The sequence below is a fragment of the Mastomys coucha genome, unplaced genomic scaffold, assembly GCF_008632895.1.
Source record: "Mastomys coucha isolate ucsf_1 unplaced genomic scaffold, UCSF_Mcou_1 pScaffold22, whole genome shotgun sequence".
Taxonomy (NCBI): Eukaryota; Metazoa; Chordata; class Mammalia; order Rodentia; family Muridae; genus Mastomys; species Mastomys coucha.
In genome coordinates, this window is record NW_022196905.1 from 122,741,507 (window position 1) to 122,765,536 (window position 24,030).

A 24,030-nucleotide genomic window follows, 5' to 3' on the forward strand; every position below is an offset into this window, starting at 1 on the left:
ACCTACATAGTGGAAGGAGAGAACCAACTCCTTAAAGCTGTCCTCTGATCTCCACAAACTATCCAAAGCAGAAGTGTGAGTGTGAGTGTGTGTGTGTGTGTGTGTGTGTGTGTGTGTGTGTGTGTGTAAAAGACCCTCTGTATGGCAGAGAAATGTATGTTGGGGCAGGGACAGCAGTTCAACTGGGCCTGCTCACAAAAGGTCATTCCAGCTAGGCTTGTTGATTTTTGATGTTCCCTAACAGAACGGAGGGTCCTTGGACTCTCACCTGAGTATCCAGCCACTCTTCCTACTCAATTATATGCGATTCATCCCTAATGCTATGTGGCCTCAAGGAGAAGCTAGAGGATCTAAGGGAGGGCCTAAGGAGGGGAGTGGGCACCACCAGGCATAGTGTAAGCAATAAGTCTTAATATGTAGATTGAAGACAATCACAATGAGAAGTGATATGTAACTCCAGGAAAAACTTTTTTGGGAGGAGGAGGGAGGTATGAGACAGGGTTTCTCTGTGTAGCCCTGGCTGTCCTAGAACTCACTCCATAGACCAGGCTGGCCTTGAATTCAGACATGCATCTGCCTCAGCCTCCGGAGTGTTGGGATTAAAGGCGTGCACCACTGCCCCATGGCTGAGCTGTACAATGAACTGCAATCCCTGCCTGGCTGGGTCTATAGCTAACATGTCACATGACAGCAGCTACAATGCTAACCGTTGCCTTGAGCAAGTCAGCCACTCGAGCATGTGTGTAGGATGTGGGGGATAGGGCTGACTCCTTATCTCTTAAGGAGCTTCCCAACCTCACCATGCCTACATCTGAGGCAGGCAACTCTCAGAGTCGATGACTGAGCAGTAGCCCTAAAACCAGACGCTGTCAGCTCTCCCTCTCACGCTTCCAGGTTATCCCCTGAAAGACAAAACTGTCCTTGCCAGAGAACCACTCACCTAGCATAACACAAAGTTCTATTTTTTTTTATTTATGAAATGTAGTCAAAAAATAGCAGAATAGGGCTCAAGAGATGACTCTGCAGTTAAGAGCACGTGTTGCTCTTTCAAGGGACCAGGGTTCACTTCCCAGAACTCACATTTCTAAAAGGGGGGAGGAGGGCATAGTAGTGCATACTTATAATGCCTGTAGTGGAGAGACAGAGACAAGGTTTATGGATTCTGAGGATCACCTACGGTTGCTCTCTGGCTTCCACAAATACACACATACACACATGAGCAATAAGTAATAATAATAATAATAATAATAATATACTATTTTAAGCACAAGGCTGGGGTGATGGCTTACCAAAAACAATGTGAGAACCAGAGTTTGGATCCCCAAAACCTACATACATGCTTAGAGCCCACCTGTAATTCCAGCACAATGTATCTAGGGATCCCTAGAGCAAGCCAGCTACTGAGCTCTGGGTTCAGGTCCCTAAACCTGCCTTCCTCAAAACATAAGGTAGAGTTAAGTCAAGAAAAACACCCAACAGCCATGTCTGGCCTTAAGACATGTAAGCCACAGATGTGGGTGCTCCTACACACATGCACACACACCACAACACACACACACACAACACATGCATACACATCCAACAATGCATGCATACACTATAATGCATGCACAACACACATACACGCACACTACAATGTATACACACCCCATGCACACACAACACAGTACACACATACACACACACAAGAATATGCATCCAAGTGCAGCCCTCCAGTGTGACCCTCTGCCTGGCAGAAATGTGTCAGGATGTCATCTGACTTCTTCATTAGGATGCCAAACACCCCAGTGTCTCCCCCTGCCACATGTAGTTCTCAGGGACATCATGCTTTCTCAAGAAAACCATTTAAAATAAACAGGATGGAAGCCGGGCGGTGGTGGCACACGCCTTTAATCCCAGCACTTAGGAGGCAGAGGCAGGCGGATTTCTGAGTTCAAGGCCAGCCTGGTCTACAGAGTGAGTTCCAGGACAACTAGGGCTATACAGAGAAACCCTGTCTCGAAAAACCAAAAAAAAAAAAAAAACAAAAACAATAAACAGGATGACAGAAAAATCATTCCAACCTACAAGTTACAGGAACTTTCCCCAAGCCTTTGATTTTTTTTTCTTTTTCCATTTTCAGGTGTATGATGTGTCTGAGTCTGTAGGCATGTTTAACAAGTGTGTGGGTGGGCACACTTCTCTCTCTCTGTGTGTGTGTGTGTGTGTGTGTGTGTGTGTGTGTGTGTGTAGACGAATGTGTGGAAGCCCAAGGTCAGTGTCTCTTCTACCTTATCCATGGAGGCAGTGTCTGTCAATCAAACCCAGAGCTCACCAATATTGCCAGTCTTACTAGCCACCCACTTGCTCTCAAGATCTGTCTCAGCCTTCTAAGGCTGGAATTATGGGTAGTGTGCTGTACCCACCCACCATCCTGGTGCATTCTGGGGTCCAAACTCTGGTCCTGCTATTTGCTTGGCAAGTTCTTTGACCACTGAGCACTCTCCTCAACGCCTATTTGTTACTAGACCAGCAGTTCCTAGGTCCACGACACATTTCATGGACTTGGGGGAGGGGGCGGGGCGGGGGAGGGAGGGAAGGAGGGGTTGGTGGGTGGTGTTGCGCAGGACTCTACATAGAATCAGTCAAATTGGCTCTCTATCATCATTCCAGTTCCTGTGCGAGGTCTAATGTCCCACACGGCTGGCTGGATAGTCTGCTCATGGCTGTGAAGCATGGGAAAACTGCTCTCTGAGGCTTCCTGTGAGCTAGGCTTATTAATTCCAAAGTGGTCCGGCTGGATAACAGCTTTGAGAGGACGTGCGTGGCAGAACGGAGCACGGAGTTAGGCTATCACTCCGTGCCGAGCTTTAATTAACTGAGCTGCGTAGGGAGATGGGAGCAGAAGCCATGATTAATTGATGTACCTTTGACTGTGGCCATCAAATGCTGAGCCACATACACAAACATGAGCCACCTGCTCCGCTCTGTAAACAGGACGGTTGTGGACGAGAGAGTTCCTTCCACCACAAGGGCGGGTCTGTTTTCTTGGGTTTGCCCCCACATTGACTAACTACCCTCTGCTCTTGATCCCTGGCATCAGTTTCAACTCACACTGGACTATATAAACGGAAAATGCTGTGAGTCTCCTGAGCATTTTCTGATTCTATTTGCCCTCTAAACTCTTCATGGGGTTAATCCCGGTCTTATCGGCTGGGCTTCAAACTTGAAGATCATTGTCCCCAAATAGAAAAGGAAGCAGGCAAAAGACTTTCTGCTCAAGATGTCTTAAAGGCGAACGAGTCTGGATGTGATGTTTGAAAAAGCAAAGGCAAAGGCAGTCTCAAAAAAGAACAGTTGTCTAAGGATTGGCTGCACGCAATCTGCCATGGTCTACCTGTACGTCCTTATTATCCCTCATGACACCGGGAGAGTGAGCAATCTATTCCACAAGCAGATCCCTCCAGGTCAAAGATCTCTCCTGGCTGACAGCTGCCTGGGGACAGGTCTAGAGCTAAGTCCACAGATCACAACCAAAATTTAAACCATGATTACAGCCTGGAGAATTTGGAGGTGTGAGTTACACATGGAGGCTGGAAAGTCCCCCTACTGGGTCCAGAAATACTTCTTGCTGCCAGCTATAGCCCACAGGGAGGCAGGGTTTTCTGTCTGTCCAACTGAGTGTAGGCTCAGTCACTCAACTGGCTCTTCCCATTCCACAAAGCAGGTACTTACGGGATCTGGAATCAGTGGCTCCCACAGGCTGGCCGGGCCTCCTCTCCAGCACTCCCGTGCTCCCAGGTCTCTCTCAGCTCCAACCCTGGCTGCTCTGCTCAGCTCTGCACGAGGCTGGAAGACTGTTTACTTATTCATGGACAGCCCCAGGCTAGGGAGCGGCTTTGTGTCCCTCAATAGAGAGGAAATTCAATCTGTAAATGGGGGCTGCTAGCGCTGGGCCTGTCTGTCAGGGTGAGTCACACAGACAGAACCGCTGTGGATTCTAGTGTTTCCAGGAGAAGCAGGGCCTAGAAGACACTGCTTTTCCTACTCGGGTCCCTCCCTTCCCTTGTGGGTCCCCCACCTCCACAGGGCATACAGTTCTGGGAACTTATGGATCTGTGGACATACAAAGCCCCAGTATTGGGTCTCACTTGTATCAACATGGACTTCATTCAGAAGATGGCAAGGGCTGGGCAGTGGCGGCCTACACCTTTAATCCCAGCACTTGGGAGGCGGAAGCAGGCGGATTTCTGAGTTCGAGGCCAGCCTGGTCTACGGTCTACAGAGTGAGTTCCAGGACAGCCAGGGCTACACAGAGAAACCCTGTCTCAAAAAAAAAAAAAAAAAAAAAAAAAAAAAAAAAAAAAAAACAAGAAAAAAAAAAGATGGTAAGGAAAATAAAAGTTATGGAATGGAACCCCCCCCAAATTTTGTATCAATTTATCTTTAAACTTGAAACTCTGTTTTATATAGTCATTTTTTGTTTGTTAGGGTTTTTCAAGACAGGGTTTTTTTTCTATCTAAGATATCTGTGGCTATGCTAGAACTCAGTCTGTAGACCTCAAACTTGCAGAGCCACCTGCAACCACCCAGCTAAGTCCAATTTCTTTAAATGTCCAAAAATATAACCCCACTCCTGCTCGCTGCACCCTGCTGGGAAGTGGTTCTTCTTGCCTCTGCCACACCACGCCTGTGAGGTTCATTCACTGCGACTGTGTCACACACAGCCCAGAGCCAGAGCTAGGACACCGTGTTCAAAGCTGTCTCCATCCCCCAGGAGGCATCTGGCTCCTCAGAAGTGCCGGAAAGCATTGTTGAATTAAAGACTTTATGTCTTGTGTTTCCAGTTGGCCGTGAATGACAGAGCATTAACGAGTGAAAATTGAAAGCAAGATAAAACCTTCCCCCAGGAAAAGGAGTCAGACGGCTCCGAGCTCTGGAGAGACATCAATAAAGTAATTCCAGAGTTCTAAAGACACTTGTGGGCTGCGAGATGGCCCAGCGGGTCAACTACTTGCCACACTGCCTTGATGACCTGAGTTCAATCCCAAAACCCATATAAAAATGGAAGAAGAGAACTAACCCCACAAAAAAAGTTGTCCTCTGACCTCCACATGCACTCTACAGCACACAAACATCGCATGTACATACACAAACACTCTGTCTTAGTTAGGGTTTTACTGTTGTGAACAGACATCATGACCAAGGCAACTCTCATAAGGACAACATTTAACTGGGGCTGGCTTAGAGGTTCAGAGGTCCAGTCCATTACCACCAAGATGGGAACATGGCAGCATCCAGGCAGGCATGGTGCAGGAGGAGCTGAGAGTTCTACATCTTCATCTGAAGGCTGTTAGCAGAATACTGGCTTCCAGGCAGCTAGGATGAGGGTCCTAAAGCCCACGGCCACAGGGACACATCTACTCCAACAAGGCTACATCTACTCCAACAGGGACACACCTTCTAAAAGTGCCACTCCCTGGGCTGAGAATATACAAACCATCACAGACACTAATCACGATTAACTAGTGTTTTTAAAGGACACTTACAAGCTCCCAGTATATCAGGAATCCTCTGCCTTCCACTGCAGCTTCCCATCTCAGGCAGAGCACAGAGATAGGTTCTGAATGGCGTGTGTCCCCTCCACAGCCGATCTCTAACAACCGTCACCTAAGGCTCCAGGCAGTGCACAGCACTGGAACCTGTCTGGGGCTGTCTGTCATGGTATTTAAGCCAACGGGGAAGATGGTGGAAGGGCCCACCACGGAACTGCCACGGTCACTTGAGAAGAGAGCTTGCAGAGTAGAGAGCTGGACACCTGGGATGATGCTTGCCCAAGTGTGGCTACCCAGCAGCCATGCCTGGAGTCTAATTAAATGCCTCTCCACCCAGGAGCCACTCCATCAGGTTAATCATCTTACATGACCATTAATTTCACTGCCCCTAAAAGCCTCTGACAGTCACGTGGCTCTGTCACAGGCTAAGCCCAATTACTTCTCTCCAAACGGAAATTCAGCGTGTGGTATTGATTTTCTCTAAAATAAAATAATTTGGCAATTTTGATCTTCATTTCTAATGCTGATTATTAACATCCCTGGGACAATAACAGCAACCAGCGTGGCGAGCAATTACTAAACACTAAGCCCTGTACTCTAAGCACCTCAACCAAGGTGCCACATGGAACCCTCAAAGACCCAGGAAGCAGGCTCTGAAACTGTCTTTGTGTATGTTACAGATGGAGAGACGGAGACACAGCTCAGCAGGAGAAGTTTTGAGATTTTAAGTTGGCCAGTCTAGACATATATAGCCATGGGCTTCCTCTTTCCCCCCATAAAGATGTAGGGGGGCTGGTATAAACCACGGAGAAAGGGATGACTAGTCTTAGCTGTCTGTTTCCAACAGAGTGTGTGTGTGTGTGTGTGTGTGTGTGTGTGTGTGTGTGTGTGTGTATGAGAGAGAGAGAAAGAGAGAGAGAGAGAGATAGAGAGAGAGAGAGACATATTCAAGTATGTGGTATATATGACATATTCAAGTGTGTGATAGGACATGTGTGTATAGTGTGAGTGTGGTATGTGGTATGTATGTGATGTATGCAAGTATGTGATATGGGTGCATATGTGGTGTGTGTGCACCTATGTGTTATGTATATGTGTTTTTGTATGTGTGTGATGTCTATGTTTTCATGTGTTATGTGTACATGTGTGCAGGTACATGCACATGTGTGTATAGTGTGTGTGTTTGCATGTGTGTGGTTGTGCACATGTACAGGGGTGTGTGTGTGTGTTTGTATGTGTGCAGTGCATGTATGTGGATGTAAGTGAGGTCAGAAGTTGATGTAGGGTTTCTTCATTGCTCTTTGCCTTCTATATTGAAGGCAGAGCATTTGGTGACCTCAGAGCTCACTATTCGAGCTAGATCGATCAGCCACCATTCTCTGGGGACACCCTGACTCTGCCTCTCCTACACTTGGCTGTCACACCTGCCTGGCACTTACATTAGTGCTAGGGATTTGAACTTGGGTCATCACACTCACATGGAAAGTACCCACTGAGCCATCTTCCTGGCCCCTGTCTTTGTTAACATTAAAGAAAAATTAATACTATAAAATGCAGGGAAGGTTATAAAGTGAAGATTGGGCAGGCATACCCACAATGGGTTAAATAAAGTCAATTTGGCCCTCTTGGTACCCAGAGTGAAGGACAACATGAGAATCATTGTAACCCACCGTGTCCATTGTCAGCTGGGGTCAGTGCTGCTTCAGAGCCATTCTGAGACACGGCATCATAAACTGTGAATGAAGAAAGTCAGATGCTCCTCAATACTGTCCCGCTGGGTACTATTCCAAAAAAAAAAAGGCTTAGAAACTAGGCCCTTGACATCACCTGAACCTCAACTCAAGGACAGACCTCACGGGTCAGAGGAAGAGTCTCCGTGACAGACAAGACAGACGTCAACCAAATGCCACCGCTTTGGCAAAAACCTTGGCACTGCTCCTATTGTTAATCACCACTTTGGGTTCTGATCTCTGTCACCTACAGCAGAAGGCCCTACCTTAACCTCAGAGCCAGTGGGACTTTGTGCACAAGACCAGGCCTCTGTGGTACTGGGTTGGAGTCTTGAGACCCCAGAGGTAGTATGGCCCTACAAACAGAATGGTGGAAGGTGAGTCTCAGAAGTAGGAGGAAACCAGACTTCAAGTAGGATCATGCAGTAGGGTCTATTCAGGGACATTGTGTCTGCTGTGGGACCTGGGACCCAACAGCTAAGAGCTGCACTCTTTGGCAGTCGTTAAGCTGATAAGATAAGCCTGGCAAACACACAGGGGTGAAGGGTCACCTATATGAGAAACAGATGCTGAGAGCCTGTGACCAGCCACTGCCTCCTCCTTTAGAGCGCTTTCTGATCTCTACACTGGTCTGCATTCTCCCTCGCTATCATAGAAGATCCTGGGACTAAGGGGGGGAGGGAAAGAGAGAAAGAAAAAGAGGGGAGAGGGAGGGAGAGAAGAAAGGAGGGAGCGAGAAAGAAGAGAGAGAGAGCACACACATGGGTGCAGCAGGTTTCAAAGGCCTTGAGGCAGGAGCCCAGATAGTCACCCTCCTAAAACCACTCACAGGCAGAAATGACCTGCCTGGTTTGGTGTCTGCTATGGTCCACCCCACATCTTGTAGCTGCACAAGGGTCTGAAGCCAAACTGGAAGATGGGGGAGGTGGATGAAACACACCTACTTCCTGAGCTGTGATCTTAATGACTGACAGCCGGCTTCTTTTTTAATGTATTAGAACAGATAGAGCAGATGTATGTGTGCATGTGCGTATGTCAATGTGTGTGCATGTGTGTAAGTCTGTGTGCATGTATGTATGTGTGGTACGTGTGCGTGTGTTAATGTGTGCGGCAGTATGTGTGTGTCAACGTGTTCGTGCCTGTGTGTGTCAGTGTGTGTGTGTGTGTGTGTGTGTGTGTGTGTGCATGGTGCCAGTGTGTATATGCATGTGTGTCAGTGTGTGCCAATGTGTGTGCATGTGTTTGTCAGTATGTGTGCCTGTGCATGTGTCAGTGTGTGTATGCATGTGCATGTGTGTGTCAATGTGTGTGTTTGTGCATAGGTGCATGTCAGTATGTGTATGTCAGTCTATGTGCCTGTGCATGTGTCAGTGTGTGTATATGCATTGTATGTGTGTGTCAGTGTGTGCATTTGTGTGTGTCAGTGTGTGTATGCATGTGCATGTGTGTGTCAGTGTGTATGTCAGTGTGTGTTTGTGCATGGGTACATACCAGTATGTGCATGTCAGTCTGTGTGCCTGTGTATGTGTGCCTGTGCATGTGTCAGTGTGTGTACATTGCATGTGTGTTAGTGTGTACATGTGTGTGTCGGTATGTGTATGTCAGTGTGTGTGGGCATGTGGGTCAGTGTCTGTGTATGTGTGTGCATGTGTGTAACCCAGGTTGCATGCTACACATGGATCCTGAATCTGTATAACCCTGATTCATTAGCCACTTAAGAAAACTAATATTACAACAAGTCCCCATGGATGAGGGAGGTTAAAACCCTCAATATCTCAAGGGGTCTGAAGAGCAAGTCCAAATTAATTTGCTTGAGTTACTGTGCCTGTGTGTCAACTTGGCAACTGAGTATGACGTACAGGAGCGGGAGGCACTGTATAGAGTACAAGACCAAGGTCCTGTCAGGGTTTCTCTGAAGAGTCAGCATAATAAACAAGGATATGTGGAAACCTGAGGCCAGTGGTGCACCCGGGGGAAGCGCAGCCTGGGCCAGCAGGACTGCAAGCCCTTCCTTCATCCTGTGCACTCTGTGTCTAGCCTTCCTGGACTCTGAGCCTCACATCTCTGTTCTCAGTACTGGCTGGACTCGAGTTTCTACACAGAAGCTCTCTTGGGGTCCAAGCAGGGTCTGTGTGAATTTTAGAATTGGGCATAGCTGTGTCTTCTAACTAGAATTAATGGAGTGAGCCCTTCCAGGTTTGCCTGGTACCAATCTTGGGGGGTCACAAATGTCTCCGTTGTGTGATGGAAATGAGCCAATGGAGACAATGGAGTATCCCACACTGGATCATGAGAGACCCCTGTTAGAACTAGGATACCCTTCTGTACCACATACCATGCCATGCTAGAGGCTGCAAGAGTCTTCAAGGCTACCTCCTAGAGAATGAGGGGACACCATCTCACAAGAGAAGAGACCATTGAGGGCAACACAACTCACTGTTACAGAGTCAGGCTCTGAGCCCAGAACATAGACTCTGCCGTCAGCAGGGGCAGGCGTGAGGGCACCCTGAGGCAGGGATGATGGACATTTTGAGGCACAGCCTTGGGTTGGTCCCCAGCCTATTCTTCCACAACCCATGGAACACACAGGATATGTGCACACATGCATGCATATGCATATAACACACACACACACACACACACACACACACACACCATTGTATAAGAAAGCTACAGGATACTCCAAAATATAAGCAGTGATTGTCATGGGGTGGACATGGCTTTAGTTGGCACTTCTATGTGTATGGGTGTTTTGCCTCTGTGTTTGTTTGTGTGTGTGTGTGTGTGTATACATGTATATGCACTCTACATGAATGTTTGGTGCCCGAGGAGGACAGAAGAGGGCATTGGATCCCCTGAAAGTGGAGTTATAGATGATGAGCTGCCACGTGGGTGCTGAGAACAAAACCTGGGTCCTCTGAGAGAGCAGGAAGTGCTCTTAACCACTGAGCCATCTCTTCAGCCCAATGTCTATACTTCGTTGTATCTGAATATTCTTCTTTTTCTTTTCTTTTTAAAGATTTGTTTATTTATGTTTATTTATTATATGTGAGTACACTGTAGCTGTCTTCAGACCCTCCAGAAAAGGGCATCAGATCCCATTACAGATGGTTGTGGGCCACCATGTGGTTGCTAGGATTTGAACTCAGGACCTTCGGAAGAACAGTCAGTGCTCCTAACCGCTGAGCCATCTCTCCAGCCCCCTGAATATTCTATAATAAATTACAGATGTGGAAAAAAATGTTCCCAGGGCTGTCAGGGGGAAGGAAAGCCTTGTGGGCTGGTAACAGAAAGAAAGGGACACCCACCCAGAGAGGCCTTTGGCTGCTCACCAAATGTCTTCGAAACATGCCTTGACTTCAAAATTCCATTTTCATTAATTTGTTTGAAGGAAAATACTGGGTGTGATTAAATCACCCTTTCAGGCCATGCACAGAATGGATCGTTTCAACACACAATATTAATAACCATGAAGATTTAAACAAAACTATTCTAACAGATCCCAAAATACACTCAGCCACATTCTCTATATAGCCCAGCAAAGTAAGACCCCAACTACAAGCACCCGCATTAGGGACAGCATCTTGGCTGGATAGGTACATGGGTGACTCAAATGTTTTCCAAAGTCTTTTTCTCTCAAAGAATCCCTGATCAAGTACAAACTGTTGACATTATCACATATCTATTTTTTTAAACAGGGTTTGGGAGGTGGCTCAGCCGAGGATCTGCTGCATAAGCATGAAGACCTGAGTTTTGAACCCCCAGAACCCATAGGAAAAAGCCAGATGCCAGAAGACTGGTGAGATGGCTCAGTGGTTAAGAACACTTGATGCTCTTTCAGAGGATCTGGGTTCAGTTCCCAACACCACATTCTCACAACTTCCTGTAGCTCCAGGCCCAGAGGGATCTGACACCCTCTCTTCTCCCCCGTCCCAGGTATTGCATATATACAGTGTATACGTGCACGCTTGCACACGCACACATAGGAAAAACACAAATATACATAAAAACGTTAAAGACATCTTTTAAAACAGACTTTAAGCCAGACACAGCTGCACACCTCTGTAACCCCAGTCAGCACTAAGTGGGGACAGATACAGGAAGAGCCCTGGAACTTGGTAGCAACTAGTCTATTCTTGTGGGCAAGCTCTAGGATCAGTGAAGGAATCCTCTCTCTCAAAAACATAAGTAATAATAATAATAATAATGCAAAGAGTAATTGAGCAAGACACCAGATGCTGACCTCTAGCTCCCACATGTACACATGTACAGGCACGCAGCACACACATGTACACAGACACACACTTACACAGAAGATGGAACCCACAGTGAATCCTGGTCCCAAGCATCAGGAGCTAAACATTATGGGATCCTGGAGGCTGCATCTAACGCTGGTCCCATGATAACACGTGGAGATGATGATTCTCTGTGAACCTCTAACTTAAGAACCTGAGGAACGGGACCCTCGTCTCTTGGTCGCAGACCCTTTGCAGCAGCTGACAGATTCTGTTGGAGTGTCTGGAGTGGGAGAGAAGAGACAGCTGGGAGAGTGTGGCTGAGGCGGGCAGAGCCATGCTAGGGTGTTAACGTTAGCCCATCTCTGCCCCAAATAAGGTGTTGATTTCTTAGGTTTCCTACAACACATCTTTATGCCTCCCTGGAAGATGAGAACACTTAAGGATTCTCTGGCTGGCTGCCATCAGAAGCAGGCCCACACACATGCACATACATGTACACACATATGTACACACACACATGTATGTGTATGTGCAACAGACCCATCCTCATTGGTTAGAACCCGTCACGTGACCCACCTAGGCCCAAAGACTTTTAGGAATGTGGTCCTCCTCTGAGAAATAAACAACTCCCGTAGCACTAATCCGGGCTAGTAGAAAGGGTGAGTTTCAATGTTTCAATGCAGAGACAGAGCATGCACACTGGAAGAGAGACTGGCAAATGTCCATTACCAACCATTAGCCTCTGTGCCTGACATTCTCAGTTTGGCTGTGAGCAAGGCCTCTGTTTCCTGAGTGTTGGGGTTAAAGGTATGTTCCACCACGCTTGGCTCTTACATTTTCAGATTTCTTGTATGAGGGAATATATAGTCCTTGTCTTTTATGTCTGCTTTATTTCACCGAACACAATATTCTCCAGCTCCATTCACTTAAAATGCACCTGCCCATGGCTCCCACAGCAGAGGGCCAGGCGGTAGAGAGACCACCGCATCTTCCACCCATGTGTTCAGGAGAGAGCATACAGCTAGAATTTAAATAGGGCAAGTACTGCAGACATCAGACAGGACAGAGATCGCGTTCCGTACACCATGGAAGCTCAGATACCAAACACAGAGGCATGCCAGCCCGGAGGGACAAACACAGTGATTTCATCGCTCGCTGATAAAGATCCCCAGACTACGGTGGCAAGAAAGAGCTAACCATCTCTTCTGCCAGCACCAGAACCAAAACGTGTAGCAGGCGGTTGGCCAGGTGTTCAGAGGGCAGTTTCTGCCCCCCACCGGGGTAGGTGCTTTCTGGAGACCCAGCTTACCCCCTCCCCCAACAGTCAGCTGCCAACACCATTCTTGAAAATCCTTCAGGGCACATTTGAGCATCTTCAGCATTCTGTGCCATCCGCTCTTCTGCTCTGCAGCCCTAAATAGACTTGCTTTTAACAGCACATCTGTGCTGCTCCTACTTGAGGCAGTCCTATGCCAGGCGCCCTGGCCTTTGAAACAATCAGCTCACAGCAAGTCATCGCCCCAGCTCTGTGGGCTCAGGGAGAAGGTTTTCCCCGAGTCTTACAAGCCAAGGTAAGAGGAGGTGGAGTCTCCTATCCCCTGAAGCAACACAAACTTGTTTATCCAAAGAGCACCCTCCTGTCTCAGCTAGTGCTGAGACACCCAGTGGAGAACATAAATGCTGTTCTCCAATCCCTGCCAACAAAGTGCCCACCCGTTGGCTCGGAGATACAAAGACACTCTGCAGTTTCGCCCGTTTTCTGCAAAAGGCCTGTGACACCATGCCTGATTTATTTGGTGCAATGGATCTAGCATCCACCCACTGAACCACATCCCCAACCCCTCAAGTGGTGTTTTTATTTTTTATTTTTGTTGTTGTTGTTGTTTTTGAGACAGGGTTTCTCTGTGTAGCCCTGGCTGTCCTGGAACTCACTCTGTAACCAGCCTGGCCTCGAACTCAGAAATCCGCCTGCCTCTGCCTCCCAAGTGTTGAGATTAAAGGCGTGTGGCGCCACCACCGCCCCTGCCTCAAGTGGTGTTTTTAAACAATCACGGTTTTCTGGGGACCAAGGGGAAGTGAAAGGGAGAGGTTTTCCCTCCAAACAGCATGGTTTCCATCATTTAAAGCACACTGTACCCTAAAATGGTTGGTCACCACATTCAGGCAACTGACCTCAGAGGGAAATGCCAAAGAGATCCCAAGAAGCCTTTCCATGAACAGAAATTATACAGCAGCAGGCACTTTTATTTTTTTAAAAATAGCTGCTCTGTAAATGTCATGGCAAGGATGCTAAGGAGAGACAGAGGGAGCCTGGGACCTGTTTATTTCTAGAAGAGGAAAAGAGCTAGAGCCCAGGACAGGGTGGAGTCTCCCCCGCTACTCCTTGGGAGCCTTCTGCCTCCTTAAGGCTCCTCACTGAAGCGCTCTAGACGGACTGTTGCTATTCTGTGTTCCAGAAAGCTCAGCCTGTTCCCATTTTGCTCCACAGCAGAGGTCCTCAACCTCTGGTGACCCCCTAACCATAAAATTATTTTGTTGCTACTTCATAATTGTAATTTTGCTACTGTAATGGACCATAATGTAAATATCTGTGTTTTCTGAGTGTATTTGGGGGGGGGGGATCACAACCCACACATTGAGAACCACTGCTCTCCAGGGAAACAGCTTGTATATGGTTTCTTGTGGTCTCACCCTACTGATGGGACAAACAGACAGGTGTGGGCACACACACAGAGACAGAGACAGAGAGACAGAGACAGAGAGGCACCATGGGAGGAATAAAAGAACAGTGAGCCATGTGGTTACTAAAGGGACTTCCAGGTGCACAGAAAGATAAGGCTTAAAAAAAAAAAAAAAAGTAGCTGTCAGGGCGAAATGTGCAGCCCATATAACAAGAGTGAGAGTGAAGGGGTCATGGTGGAAGTGGGGATGTCAGTGAGTACTCACTGAGTTCTTCCACATGCCTAGCAGAGCTCTGAGCACATTGCATCTGAAGCTATTGCATCCTTACAACCTCTTGGCCAATAGTCTCTGCCTGGCTTTATAGACAAGACAATAATGCCGAGGTAAGCTTAGGCATGGTCACCTGCTGTAGCAGTTAAGGCTTGACAAGGTCTACAGTCCTCTAGGAGACACGCCTCTGGGCCTTCATGTCCCAGCAGTGACACAAGTAACTAGTACTCGTGGGAACAATATGGAAGAGCAAGTGCATACACAACCTTCAGGCCCTGGAGCTGCCCACAATGCTGTCCCACCCCAGGGCAGATGAAGTCTCCAAGCTGGCAGCTTTGCTTGGACAGAATCTAGAAATCAGTAGTATCCGGCTGATCTTTTTCTGTTAGTCTTTCCCCTCCCCCCCCCACGCACACACACACGTGTATACTGTGGCACATGCATGCACACACACACATGTTACATACACACAACGCACATACAAATCAAAGTGTATTAGTTGTTTTCCTGTTGCTGTGATAAAATACCACCGCAGAAAAGCGACTTAAGGGATGGTTTGTTTTGGTTTGCAGTTCCAGAAGGCTTAGACTCCATGATGGCAGAGAAGGCAAGATAACGGGAGTGGGGAAGCTGAGAGATCACATCTCAGCCGTATAGACAAAGCAGATGGGAAGTGAGCAAGAGGAGGAGGAGGGATGGGAGGAAGAGGAGAGGGAAGAAGAGAGGAGGCAGGGAGGGAGAAGAGGAAGAAGGGGGAAGGAGGGGAAGAGGGGGAAGAGGAGATGAGTCATGGGGAGAAGGGGGAGAGAGAAGGAGGACAAAGAGAATGTGGGAAAGAGAAATGAGAAGAGGGAAGGGGGGAGGGGAGAGGGAGGGAGGAGGGAGGGATGGAGAGGGACGGAGTTAGGTAGGGAGATAGGGAAGGAGGGAGACAGGAGGAAGGGAGAGAAGGAGGGAGGAAGGCAGGAGGGAAAGAGGGAGGCAGGTAAGGAGTTAGGGAGGGAGGCAGGAAGGAAGAAGGGGAGGGAGGGGGGAGACCACACACTAAAAGAAGTGAATCGTGACTCTAAGTCCTCAAAGTTCACCACTTGCTTCCTTCAGCAAGGCACCGCCTTCTAGATGTTCCATAACCTCTCCCAACAGCACCACTTACTGAGGGTCAAGCATCCAAGCACATGTACCTATGAGGGACATTTCTCATTTCAAACCACCAGAAATGTTTTAAAAGTTAAACATCCACTCTCTGAACAAGCAGAGGGCCGCTCATAAACTTTTATTTTATAAATATCTCTGTGTTTGTCTTAAGAGTTCTAACTGGGTTTCTCGGAGTCTGCAAAGTTCAACCCTTGGTGTTACTTAGAAGCAATCCAGCCGCCCCTCCCCTCCCCCAGGCTGTTCTTTAATCCTTTGGTAATCGCTCATCTTGCCTTAGGTGTTTCTCAGCTAATGGCTCCTTAGCTTTAGCTGTCATCTGACACGACCTAGAATCATTAGAAGGAGTCTGGATGAGGGATTTGGTTGCCCTGTAGGTCTAGGTGGAGTGTCTGGGATATGAAAGCTGTGATTGGAAGATGGCGCGGATGTGGCACAGCACCGCCACGGGGATGAATTCTTATTTCACCCCTAAGTCTCTAGAATTTCTTGCCTTGATTTCCCCATAGTGATGGACTATCATCTGGAATTGTGAGCTGAAACAAGCTCTTCTCTCCATTAAGTTAATTTTGTCAGGGTATTCTATGATAGCAACAGATATGCAAGACCATCTAGGCATGCACCAGGCCACAACTCCCTAGAGCAGTGTTTGTTTGTTTGTTTGTTTGGGGTGGGGGGTTGTTTTTGCTTTTAACAGTAAGATACTAAAGCCCAGGATGTCTGTCTTTGTCCCAAATCCCCTCTCCACTGCTTCACTGGATGACCCTCCTGAGGCGTTGAAAGGACCACGGGCGGCAGATTTCCCAAGTACCCGAAGGCAGCTTTGTCACACACAGGAAGGAGACCGTGGCAAGCTGGAGCCTGTGGGCCTGCTGAGGTCAGGCTTGGCAGCCAGGGGAGAACTAGTGAGAATTAGGAATGAGGCTTTTAGCTGAGGGAGTTTGGGAAGCAGGATTTTCTTGCAGCCTTTGCAGGAAAGAGCTTTTGCCGGCTCCTGGAGCTGTCCATCCGCCCCAGTACTGAAGAGTCAGGAAGAATCCTATACCAACAAGGCCTGACTCTGTGGGCAAGAGAACACATTTTATTATCTGCATTTATATATTCGCAATCACTGCAGACATGCTCTGGATTCTGCAACTGGAGACAAAGCCGCCCTTTGGACTATGGGAAAGGTAAGCCACGCCACGGAGGACTTTTGAAAACAGGAGCTGGCAGAATCATATTTCACTGTGTATATTGACAAAAGGGTCAGAAAAACTTGACCTTGGCCTCTGACGCACCTGCTCTGAAAGCCAAACTGCCATTTAAATATTTATAGGCCAGGGTGGAGCTTCAGTCTGTGGTCTCTCTGGGTCCTCAGGGGCTAGAGGCAGGGGCCATTGTAAGAAAGAGACATCCTCCCTTCCCAGAAGGCTGTGGGCTGGGAGAGGGTGTTGGGTAATGTAGGACTCAGCTCCTGGGTATAGTTGATGGCCGCTGCTGTTCACTGCAGAGGCCTGAATCCTCAAAGGGCAGGACAGGTGGTTCTGCCTGTGGGTTTCACAGAGGTGGCAAGCACTGGGGTGAGGTAAGAGTTCTTCTCTGGCTCTGTGATCCATCCCCACCATCCTCACTATCATAGGCCTTCAAATCCCACCTACTCCAGCTACAGCAATGCCTAGAAATCATGTCTGCTCTTCCTTTGCCAAGTTTAGTGATGAGTAAACTCTTCCTTCTCCTTCTTCTTCTTCTTCTTCTTCTTCTTCTTCTTCTTCTTCTTCTTCTTCTTCTTCTCCTCCTCCTCCTCCTCCTCCTCCTCCTCCTCCTTCTTCTCTCTTCTCTCTTCTCTCTCTCTCTCTCTCTCTGTCTCTCTCTGTTTCTCTCTCTCTCTCTCTCTCTCTGTGTGTTCACGTGTAGGGAAAGTATCTTAGTTAGGGTTTTACTGCTGTGAACAGACACAGCAAGTATGACTAAGGCAAGTCTTATAAAGGACAACATTTAATTGAGGCTGGCTTACAGGTTCAGAGGTTCAGTCCATTATCATCAAGGTGGGAGCATGGCAGCATCCAGGCAGGCATGGTGCAGGAGGAGCTGAGAGTTCTGCATCTTCATCTGAAGGCTGCAAGCTGAATACTGGCTTCCAAGCAGCTAGGATGAAGGTCTTAAAGATCACGCTCATAGTGACACACCCACTCCAACAGGGCTACACTTTCTAATAGTGCCACTCCCTGGGCCAAGCATATACAAACCATCACAGTTAGTCAGGGTCTGACTCTGTAGCCCAGGCTATCCTTGAATTTGTAGTTCTCTGGCTCCCACTTTCCAAGTGCCAGTAAGAAAGTCTGAATTGACACATCTGGATGAACACGTTTGCTAAGTGCACAGTGGGCAGCACCCACCTTTCATCCCTCAGCCCTGATTCCCTGATTGAATTCCTGATTGAGCTTCCTTGAATGGCTATCAAGACCTAAGACAAGGCTAGTCCAAACAGAAATGCATAGTTATAAGATGACCACTGGTTTCTGAAGACTACATACAAGGAAAAGAAAGTTAAATAACATATGTGATTTTCATGTTCACTCAAGTGTGGAAATGATGGACGATATTTTTGGATTCATTAAGTCGAACACTGTTACTAAAACCAATCTTACCTGCCCAGCCTACAGGAATACTCATGTATTACCGGACCAGAGAATTTCAATGCAGGTCTAAGAATTTGATCCACCTGGAGGTACTCAAAACTCTGGACAAGCCAAATCTTGTCTAGACTAATTAACTAGAATCTCCCAGTGGGGGAAAAAAAACCCACCTAGCTATTTTAAACCATCTCCAGTGGCTCCAGTGTGTAGCCAAGTTGGGAACAATCAGCTCACACAGCAGGTACTGGGAGCAAGAGGGAACTGTGTGGGGAGCAAGAGGGAGCCAGTGGGCTATTTCCAGCAGTTGTTAAGATGATGACAGAGAGGATCAAGGACAGGCTGGAGCGACTGATGGACCAGAAGCCAGCATGTTTCTTCATCTGCTCCACCTCTCTCAAAAGACACAGCAACCACGCTGAGGATAAAGAATAGACACCCTGCCAAAAAGACAAAGCAGCTTAGGCAGCAGCAAGACACCTGCTGGCAGGACTTTCCAGCCTTCAGTGGATCCAAATCCATCATCCTGGCAACCCAGAACAGAAGGTGGGGTGAGGTCTCTACTCTTCATTCCTAAGATCACCTTTTCCAGTGAATGAGGCAGGACAGCAGTCAAGAGGGAGAAAGATTCTAGAACGAAGAGAAGATCACTTAAAGATACATGGGGAGGGAATTGGGTCCAAAAAGGGGATCGTGTGTGTGTGTGTGTGTGTGTGTGTGTGTGTGTGTGTGTGTAAGAGAGAGAGAAAGAGAACACACACACACACACATACACACACATATACACACAACTAACATATATGCACACATAGGCACACATACACAGACACATACACACACATGCACACACACACACACACACACACGTACTCACACAGGACAGCATCCTCAAAACATGAAAAAATGTGGTCTGGGGAGATGCCATAGTTGGTTGCCACACAAGCATGATGACCTCAGTTCAATCCTCCAAACCCAGATTAAAAATAAGCCAAGCATGAGAGTGCGTGCTTGGAACCCCAGTACCAGGGAAGCCAAGACAAAAAGATGGATCCATCCCTGGAGCTTGCTGGCCCACCAGCCTAGGACCAAATGGATGAGTTCCATGCTCACGACAGATCCTGCATCAAAATAAATAAATAAATAAATAAATAAATAAAGTGGACTGGGGCTAGAAAGATGGCTCAGTGGTTGAGAGCACTGACTGCTCTTGCAGGGGACCTAGGTTCGATTCCCAGTGCCTACATGGCAACTCACGTCTGACTGTAACTCCATCTCCAAGGGATTCAGTGCTCTCTTCTGATCTTCATGTGGTGCACAGACACACATGCATTGTAAAACACCCATATCCATAAAATATCATTATAAATTAGAAAATAGACAAAGTAGACAGTGTCTGAGGAAGGGTACCTGAGGCCTGGCCTTGCAGTATACATTATACTGGTAAACTGCCACATGCTGTTTAAACCTGTTGAAGGAAGGCTCTGAGAGCCAGCAGGCCCTCCTTTATCCAGACTCAAACATTTGTATTTCAAGCGTCGTCAAAAATTCCCTTTCCTAGGCTGGTGGGACCCTAACCCTTGATGAGGAGAAAGAAGAGCAAACAGGCTGAGAGCACACAACACCTTGAGACTGGCTAAAAGAAGAACCTTCCCCAGCAGAGACCACTGATGCCCACCCCATGGTGTAAAACTACCTCAAGTGGGACTGGAAGCCCACAGCTCATCAATGGAAATAGACTCTCCATAGCTTGGCTGCGGCTTCCCCAGTTGGTCTCTGCTGGATGCTGTAAGCCCCTGATTAGATGATGTTGCCTTTGTTTATCTGTCCATCAAACTACTCCAGTCTTCTCTGCTGGATGTTTTAGACTCCTGACTGGATGGTGTTTTACTGTCTGTTTCTCTCCTTTCTCTGTCTCTCTCTGTCTTTCTGTCTCTGTCTTTCTGTCTCTCTCTGTCTCTCTGTCTCTCTCTGCCTCTATCTCTGTCTCTCTGCCTTTCACTGTCTCTCTCTCTCATGTGCTATTTTTCTTTCACTTTGCTTGCTATATGCTTAATAAACCCACTCATTCAAAACCAAACGTGTGACTATCAGGTCATTCTCCAGAACATAGAACTACTGCCCTCCACATATACATGCATACCTATATACAAATGCAGGTACACATGTGCGTGTGCGCGCGCGCGCGCGCACACACACACAGACACACACACACACACACACACACACACAGACACACACACGGAGAATATACTTAACCTTACCTGTGGTTAAACAAATGCACACTAAAGCTACATTCAGATTCTCTCAAACTGGCAAAAATTACCAAGTACAGCAACAAACGGTATAAAAAAAAGTACCCCAGATCCTCATGAGCTCAGCATTCTGCAGGGTCTCCCCCCAAAAAATCACTATGGGTCTACTTCTCAACACAGCAACACTACTGCTGGTAATTTATACTCAAGACAGTAAGAATAATCTGTGATGATACAAAAATATATATGCCCTGGGTGCTCCAGCTAGCCTTGTTAATGACTATGGGGCTGGAGAGATGGCTCAGCAGGCACTTGCAGAGGACCTAGGTTCAATTCCCAGCAATGACATGGGGCAGTAACTACAGTTCCTGGGGACCCAATTCCTCTGGTTTCCTGGGGTGTCTGCATATATATATGCATGTGTGTACATTAAATTAAAAATTAAAAATGATAATTTGTAATAATAATTTTGATTGAGAAGTTTTTTTTTTTAAACAATGGCAAAGAGTCAGAAATAACCATAAAGGCTCACATCTAGCAAAGTAGTTGAAAATATAGAGGCTTCCCAAAGGCAGCTGCTATAGGACACAAGCCAGAAGAATGACGTGCCTCACAGAGTGGCCGGAGTGGTGTGGACCAATCTCCAGTGTACAGCACAGCGTGGAGGAGGGTGGTGATCTTTTGTGCAGAGAGTTTGAAACAGGTTCTGTGTAGCACTGGCCATCTTGGAACTCACTACGTGGCCCAGGCTGGCCTTGAGCTCACGTGACTGACACCTTCCTTGGATTTTGAATCATCTAGTGGACACGCCTCTGAGGACATCTGTGAGGGAGTTTCCAGAGAAGTTTTAACTGAAGAGGGAAGGCCTGCACTGGTGTTACTGTTACCATCCCTGTGAGCCAGAGACACCTGATGTCCTTGCGCTGAATGCTGATGAAGGGAGTCAACACCTCCGGTTGGAAAGCTGGATTTTTTTCTGTGAAAACCCTACTTTGATGAGCCCCCTTCACTAATACATGAGAAACAGATTTATGGCTGCTGGGAATTGAACTCAAGACCTCTGGAAGAGCAGCCGGTATTCTTAATCACTGAGCCATCTTTCCAGCCCAAGAAACAGATTTATGAGCTGAGCACCTGCTTTTCATTTCTCTGCTTCCTGACCACGGGGGTCACGTGACCGGCTCCCTCCCTCTTCTGCTGCCATGTCTTCACTAACATGATGGACTCTATTTCCTTGGTCCATGATGCAAAGTTGGCCTCTTTTACCTTAAGCTTTTCTCCAAATATTTGTTACAGCGATGAGAAAAGCAAGCAGTAGGGGGAGGGGTTGCAATCTATTAATTGACACAAACGAATGCTTTCATTACGGAAGAGATGTTTTTCTGAAATGTGTGTGCCCTGGGGAAGGGCTGAGGGGCTCATTAGCATATCATTAGCATATCATTAGCATATCATTCTGCATCACTGCTAAGGGGAGAACCCCAGACACCTCCACTACTAGCAGTTATTAGGAGGGTTTCAACGCTGATAGCTAGGGTCGCAGGGTTACACAGGAAATCCCCTGAACATACCCTCTCCTGTGCAAATGAATTAGATAGACTGTTAAATGAGGACACTGTACAAGAGACTGAGGAAAAGAGAAAGGCCAGCAAAATGGCTCAGGAGATAAAGGTGCTTGCTGCCAAGCCTGATAGCCCGAGTTCAATTCTCAGGACCAGAACAAGAGACCTGACTTGTGTAAATGCCCTTTGCCCTCCATACTCATACTTGGACGCCAGGCACAAAGCACAGAATAAATAAGTAAAAGAAATACATACATATATATATATATATATATATTAAAGAAGAGAATGGGAGAGACGGCTCATAGGTTAAGAGCACTGGCTGCTCTTCCAGAGGACCTGAGTTCAAATCCCAGCAACCACATGGTGGCTCACAACCATCTGTAATGAGATCGAATGGTCTCTTCTAGCATGCAGACATACAGGCAAGTAGAACATTGTATACATAATAAAAATAAATAAATACTTTAAAAAAATAAAGGAGAGAATGTATGTGTGGGGGGGTGGATGTGCGCACCCAAGAAGAGACACGAGAGGGTAAACCGGAAAGGATGCATCGATTGTACAAAGATGGTGGAAAGAAGGCTAGCTGGAAGGGCAGCTGTGTTGGGATGGGATAGGGAGAGGGAGAAGAGGGAAAGGGGGTAGGGAGGGGGAAGGGTGGGGAAGGAATGAGCATGTCCCAGGAGTTCCCTCTTACGTCCTTCTAACTTGGAACCACATCAAGAGGCTGGCTTGGGGGTGGTCCTTAGGAGCCTTGGAGAGTGAAGTTGTCTTGAAGGTGTGGGTTCCCTCAGCTCTAATGTTCTCTGTGGAGTTCTCTGTGTAAAAGCTCAGGACACTGCTTTCCCAGTGAGGGGTCTTGGTGTGTGCATACCAAAGAGGAAGCCTCTCTGTTGTAACAGACCCCAATAGACCCATTCCTTTTCTAGATGCTAGAAGTCAGGGACTCTGGTACCAGATACATATTCAAGAAAAAGAAGAAGGGGGGAGGGAGAGAGGGAGGGAGAGAGAGAGAGAGGAAGAGAGGGAGAAAGAGATTGACACATAGGGAAAGAACTGAAATAGAAACAGGACCAGCTGAGCTGAGTTGAGCTTTCCCTGAGCTGTAACCCCATGGAGGGACTGGGCCAGTCAGTGGGGCTTCCCACCAACTTACCTGGTTGGTATGAGGATTATGAACCCAAAGGCTAAAGACAACCGCTAACATACTAAAAGCAACCAGCAATGTTTTCCTAGGAATAAGCTGTTAAGTGTACAGATTATGTGGGAGGTGAATCCAGTCTTCTCGCCATCAGTGAAAGAGCTAAAACCATGGACAGAAGAGAGCACAGGCTATGGACTAGTCCCTAGTGGGAGATCAGCTGGTCTACAGACAGGCTGCAAACACAAATAGACTAGACAGGGATGGTGGTGCTGCTGCTGAGCTTGCTGCAGGTCTTAGCTAGGGTGCATGGGGCCCAAGGTTCACTACAGGGCTTAGGTAGGGTGCATGGAACCCAGGGTTCACTACAGGGCTTAGCTAGGGTGCATGGGGCCCAGGGTTCTATGCCTAGCACGGAATAAAAATGAGCATGATGGCCATGGTGGTTTGCATATGTTTGGCCCAGGAAGTGGCACTATTTGGAAGTGTGACCTAGTTGGAGTAGGTGTGTCCCTGTGGGCATGTGCTTTAAGACCCTCATCCTAGCTGCCTGGAAGACTGTCTTCTTCTGATTGCCTTCAGCTCCTCCTCCTACACCATGCCTGCCTGGACGCTGCCATGCTTCCGCCTTGATGATAACGGACTGAACCTCTGAATCTGTAAGCCAGCCCCAATTAAATGTTGTCTTTGTAAGAGTTGCCTTGGTCACGGTGTCTGTTCACAGCAGTAAAACCCCAACTAAAACAATGGTACAAGACAATAATCCTAGCACATGGGAGATGGAGGCAGGAGGGTCAGAAGTTAAAAGTCTTCCTTAATTACTATAAAACTGAAAGTCAGCCTGAATTACA

The 24,030-nt window shown here is 47.4% G+C and overlaps 1 protein-coding gene across 11 annotated transcripts in view; it reads right to left on the bottom strand.

Annotated features, from left to right (window-relative positions):
- The window catches only part of Rimbp2 (RIMS binding protein 2), a 193,847-nt gene that overhangs the window by 139,708 nt on the left and 30,109 nt on the right, over positions 1 to 24,030 (bottom strand). The window contains exons 2-3 of one of the 11 annotated variants that reach the window (XM_031338049.1): positions 11,592 to 11,782; positions 7,205 to 7,267 (exon numbers count right to left, since the gene is read on the bottom strand). The exons of 8 other annotated variants lie outside the window; for them this stretch is intronic. The gene's annotated coding sequence lies outside the window, so the exon portion shown is untranslated. Of the gene's footprint in view, positions 1 to 3,714; positions 3,887 to 4,130; positions 4,246 to 7,204; positions 7,268 to 11,573; positions 11,783 to 24,030 lie in introns of those variants that run through there. 2 more of the 11 variants (XM_031338048.1, XM_031338050.1) reach the window with 2 other exon arrangements.